General features: G+C 42.9%; 1 protein-coding gene across 1 annotated transcript in view; it reads right to left on the reverse strand.

Annotated features, from left to right (window-relative positions):
- Window positions 1-893, reverse strand: part of PPP1R9A (protein phosphatase 1 regulatory subunit 9A) — a 322192-nt gene extending 321299 nt beyond the window's left edge. The window contains exons 1-2 of the mRNA XM_081284725.1: window positions 504-893; window positions 37-242 (exon numbers count right to left, since the gene is read on the reverse strand). The gene's annotated coding sequence lies outside the window, so the exon portion shown is untranslated. The remainder of the gene's footprint in view (window positions 1-36; window positions 243-503) is intronic.
- Between the last annotated feature and the right edge of the window lie 5107 nt (window positions 894-6000).

The raw sequence follows: 6000 nt of genomic DNA on the forward strand, positions 1-6000 counted from the left end.
CTGCCCTCACAAAAGACAAACATAAATAACACCAACTTGAGAGGCAGCCGATTCCCAAGCCTGGTTCGGGACGCAATCCCTCGGCCCCGGGGCAGGGCCGGGAAAGCAGGTGACGCCAAGCGCTATGGTAGGAGGTCGCAGTCTAGCTTTGTGCCAAGAAGCACCTGAAGTCCTAACACATTGGCTGCGGCTCCCAGCGGCTGCCAGGCGGATCCCAGTGTGGCACGGGAGAGACGAGCTCCCTGGCCACATTTAAAAAAAAAAAAGAAAAAGAAAGAAAGAAAATTATAGGGTAATGATAATAAATCCCTTTGTTTTTCCTCCCAATGTGCCAGGAAACAATAGATCCCACTGATAATGCCTCGGATCCTTCAACCTCTCGCTCCCCAACCACAGCCCACCCCCACCCCCAGCCTGCAACTCAGCCTTTGTACATGCCGATATTTTTCCTGCTCATCTCCTCCCTCCCCAGCTCCTCGCCCCGCGCACAGCCTCCCCCTTACCCGAGCGGGAGCGCCGCGGGCGGGAGGGTCGGCCGCGCGCTCCCACCCAGCTCACTGCGCCCCCCGCCCCGCGGTGGCTGCGGCGGATCGGCGCCGGCCCGCTGGGTGCCCACCACCCGCTCCTCACGGCGCCGCACGGAGGGCTAAGGCGGCCGCTTCCACCCTCGCCCCGGCCCCCACGCGCGCCCTGACCGCGGCGGGCGGCCCCAGGAGGCGCTCTGCGCTCCCCAACGCCATTGCGGGCGGGCGGTGGCGGCTGGGCACCGATGCGCTAGCACACTCGGGCCGGCCTGGGGTCGGGGGCGCCGTCCGGAAAGGGGCTTGGCCCACGTGCAGGGTCACCCACACCCGGCCTTCGGGCCAGTGGGGGAGGCCGGGGTATAATGGAGGACAGGCCGCCGGGGCGAGGAAGGCCCGGGGTAACAGGTGCCTCACCTCGGCTGATAGGATTAACTCTAGGGCCGCAGAAAGAGGGAACCCAGCAGCAAAATCCCAGGAGAGGGAGAGAGAGAGGGAGCCTCTGGCGGCCAACGAAGGGCGAAAAGCACCGGCCCCAGGCGAGGCCGCCCCACCCCCTCGGCCGTGGGCGAGGGGCCTCTCTGGCCTGGGACAAGGCCTGCTCTTCCGGAGCCTGGCCCGTGTCGGTTCCGGAACTGGGTTTGGGCAACCAGTACTATGGCCCCTGGTTCATGGGCAGTTAACTCCATGACCCCCAAGGCATCCAAACTGGGCCACTGTCCTTGTCTGGAAGACCAAGACCTAGGGCCCCACTCTATCTAAGACCTCTATCTGAGCCACTGTGCCTGGCCAGTATACTACCCATCTTGATCCTAAGGTTCCACTGCTAAAAGGAAAGGGGTGAGGAAGGCTTCTGACTTTCTTAGTTGCGAAGAGGCTTTCTGCCTACCAGCTCTGGTTTGAACTGGTTATAAGTGCTAGTCCTTCCCTCTCCATCTCCCAAAATGTCGGCAAAATATAAAATGGATCAAGACTGCCAATATGAACATTTAAACCAATCTCAAGGTTCTGCCCCATAGGCTTTTTGTATCAAGAAGGTGAAAAACATGACTCCTGTAGAAATATAAAATGAGCATAGGTTAAAAATTTAATTTGACTCGGTAACTAGGGAGGGAACCAGCAATATACTGCAACTCATTCAAATGAAAATGTGAAGAACACATATCTACAGGCAATCAAGAAAGAGGCAAAACTGCCTAATCTATGAGGAGGCACACTGAAATGTAATGTTTAGTATTGCAATAGCTCCTTCCTTATCTTCTGGGGATACATTCCAAAACCCCCAGTGGATGCCTGAAACCTGACAGAGTACTGAGCACTACATATACTGGGTTTTTTCCCCTATACATTCCTATGATAATGCTTGATTTGAAATTAGGTGCATTACAAAAGACAATTATAACAATATACTGTAATAAAAGTTACTTAAAACTTAAAAAAGTTGTTTCTAGAAGTTTTCAGTAAATGTTCTCAGATCATGTTTGAATGCTGGTAAGGATAATTGAAACCAGGTTAATCAAAACAGCAGATAAGGGAGGGGTACCTTATCTGTTCTATAGGGCGGTAACCAATGGTTACCTCTAAGTCAAAATTTGCATTTTTATAGATAAGAATCATTTACATCACTGTGAGTTTCTTAGGTTGACTAAGTATTGAGATATAAATTCGAACCAGTAAACTCCAAACTCCTGGAGCTGACATCCATCTGAAAGCACATGTACCTACAGTGATGTCCCCATTTCAAGGTCTTTTGCGGTTTTTTTCCAACAGATCATGACATTTTACAGATGGGAAAACTGAGGGTTAGGATTTGTAACTTATCCAAGGCTGTCTTAGCTAAAAATGACTATCACTGGGTGTGAGCCCAGGCAAGTCTGTACACAGAATCTATATACTCTGGGAACAAAATCTTTCAATTTCAAAAGGACTTTCTAGCTACTCAATTCTATGGATCTTTTATTGTGAACAGTGAGAATTTTTTTTCCTATTCTTTAAGCATCACCATATTCTCAGTCCTTTCCCAAGATATTGCCATTCTCTGTCTACAACATGTATGTCATGTCTATAATCATAAACAGATGTAACAGGCAACATGAGGGGGCTGTGGTTCCAATCTCCACTTTTGGAAAGAACATTTGTGCTGTCTGGGATAATCTAGTGGAAAAGTTCCTGTCATTTATTTGCAGTATGGAAACCAGGTTTTTTAGGAGAATAACCTAAATAAATGCAGAATCTAATCACTGAGTTCTGTCTGTAGAAGAGGGGGCTGAGCTGGCAATAAAATCAGTCTTACACCTCTTTGCAAAAGGATGATTCATACAGAGAAGCAGCCTAATGAATTTGGTTGGTTTGGGCTTATTTTTTGAAATGTGAAACTTCTGGAAAAATTTATACTGAAGGAATGACAAGGTTTTTAAAACAATGACGATAACTTAAGTTTCTTTGATTGTCCATGATAGGCCTTTCACTTCTAACACTTCCTAGAATGTTCTAAGGGCCTACAAGACCTGTGCTAAACCAATGTATGTGAATATTTAACTAAATAAAATTTTAAAACTTAATTATTTAGCCATGCTACCTACTTTTTTTTTTTAAAGAGAGAGTGAGAGAGGAGAGAGAGAGAGAATTTTTAATATTTATTTTTAGTTCTCGGCAGACACATCTTTGTTGGTATGTGGTGCTGAGGACCGAACCTGGGCCGCACGCATGCCAGGCGAGCGCGCTACAGCTTGAGCCACATCCCCAGCCCCCATGCTACCTACTTTTGAAGGGCTCTATAGCTATAGGTAGCTACTGGCTACCCCATTGGACACTGTAAATAAAACATTCCCATGACAGAAATTTCTACTAGACAGTGGTATTCCAGACACCATTTTCCTTTCTTTAAAATAGAGAGCTATATTCACTTTAGAGATGTTAACTTGGTTCAGTAGACCACTACTATATTTGGGATTAGAGGACATCAATTTTACTTGCTGCAACTGGAAAAGGGTGAGAGCTGTGTTCCAGTATGAAAGATAAACCTCCATATTGACATACAAACTATTCAAAATGAGTTCCAGATGGTGGGAGTCTACAATTTCATATATGATTTCTCAGTCTTTTACAAAGCATGTAGATTGGGGATAGGAAGGATAGTAGAATAACTTCAGACATTATTACCCTGTGTACATATATGACCACATGACTGGTGGGCTTCTACATCATGTACAACCAAAAGAATGAGAAATTACTCCATTAAAGTATGATGTATCACAGTGTATTCTACTGTCATATATAACTAATTAGAACAAATAAAATAAAAATCATGTAGAATATTGTACACTATTTTCTTTCTCTTTGAAACCAATAAAATACACATTAGTAAAAATAGACCACAAGATTATAGGACAAACTGAAGGGATTTTCTTAATGTATTTTTTAAAGTTTTCATAATGGATATTCTGAGTAACCAAAGAGTTAAATTATTTATGTGTGTAAGTGAAACATTGGGTGCAGCTGTGAAAGTGAGCCTAACCACAGCCTGAATCAAGTTTTAAGACTAGGGAAAGACTAAACTGGGACTGCCCATCACAATTAAGTTTACAACAGGAATTCACCTGCTGGTTATATGAAGTTTATGGAGAAAGAGAAAAGAACAAACTTAAAGGTCTTTAGACTATTCTACATGGAGAAGGCAAAGTAATGGAAGAGCAATTCCTGTAGGTAATTTTACACATAATTTAGCATAAAAGGATGTGTTAGTCACCTGTCACTGCGACAAAATACCTGCCAAAATCAACTTAAATGAAGAAAGTTTTATTTGGGCTCACAGTTTCAGGGGATTCAGTCCATCGTCACTTGGCTTTTTGGTATCTGGGCTTGTGGTGAGGGAGATCATGGCAGGGAATGCATGGTGAATCAAAGCTGCTCACCCCCTGATGGTTGGGAAAGAAAGAGAGAGAATGTGAACAAGAGAAAGAGGCTAGATACAACATATGGCCCCGAAGGCATGCCCTCAAAGATCCACCACCTCCCAATAGTCCATTAAATTATTAATCCAACATAGTCTGAGCCCTAGTGATCAAATCACCTTTTCAAGGCTCCACTTCTGAACACTGCTACTTTGGGGACCACCTCTTTAAACATGAAATTTGGGGAGACATTTTAGGTCCAAATCATACCAAAGGATATGAATAAACCACTGTTTATTCATAACAGTGTCCTTACCAATACTACTATTAAAAAAGTGTTGATAGTGATGAGGTACCTTGTTTTGTTTTATTTTGTTTTTGGTACTATGATGGAACCCAGGGGTGCTTTACCATCAGGCTATATCTCTGATCTTTTTAATTTTTTATTTTGAGACAGGATCTCACTAAATTCATGAGACTAGCCTCAAACTTGTGATCCTCCTCCCCAGTAGCTAGGATTATATGTGTGAGCCAACACACCCAGCTAGATAACTTACTTATGAAGAGTGTAGTTATAACTGGTTATTTCACATTGGTAGTGAAGTTATAACTGGTTATTTCACATTGCTTTGTTGCCTTTGATCTTGAAGTTTTCTTAAAGGTTCTCTTTTACAACAACCATCTCTATTGAAGCGTAAAAGTTTAGTTTACATCTTTTAAATCTTCAGTTATATCACACACATACTATTGTAAAATAGAATATATTTCTCCAAAAGTGATAGAGTCCATGGTTCATGTCCAGAATAAAATGTTAGCAATATCTAGGATCAGACTTATTCTGTGCTGTTAGCTATAAAATTAAGGTTAAAGGTATTATTTCTGCCCAAATAAATTGGTAATAATTCAGCATGGCTTTCTATCTACACTCATTGCTTGGTCAAGCCATTGAAAATTTAGCTATTATCTAATCCATATCCCATTCTTCAGCATATTCAGCATCTTGGTTTTTCAACTTAAAAGTAGGTCCATGGAAGTCTTGAGTGTTTGCTTTTATTTGCTACTAGAAATAAACTGTAGAACTTCTTGTGATTCCTTAGGGTCATTTTAAAGTTGTTATTATGTCTTAGCTCTGCAAATAAACCACAGTAGATTTACAGAGTGTTTAGACTATAGTGATGCCTCCTCTCCTTCCCCATTATTAGTTTATTTGGCTGCCCACACAAAACACAGATAAACAAGAGTTTTATTGGACTAGACAAGTATGATGTTCTCATTACTGTCACTGCTTCTAAGGTTGAAACAACAGCTGCTATAACTATTCTTTTTAGTTTTCAGTGTTGCGCAAGTTGCATCTTTAAATACAAGCTTAAGGTATTTAAATGTGGCTACAGGAGCTCATTTTACTTTCAGCAGATTAGCCTCTCTAACAGGGATTCTACCATTGGTTCTCTGCTAGCCCTCCACCTATAAGTTGCACCTGAACTCTGGCTTTCTTAAGATTGACATGTTGTCAATCCGACTTCAGAACAATTTGTTATTTTAAGACTGAAACAAATGAGAGAGGCACAGTGATCCTTCCCGGAAAG

This window comes from Spermophilus citellus (genome assembly GCF_964194105.1).
Source record: "Spermophilus citellus genome assembly, chromosome: 3".
NCBI lineage: Eukaryota > Metazoa > Chordata > Mammalia > Rodentia > Sciuridae > Spermophilus > Spermophilus citellus.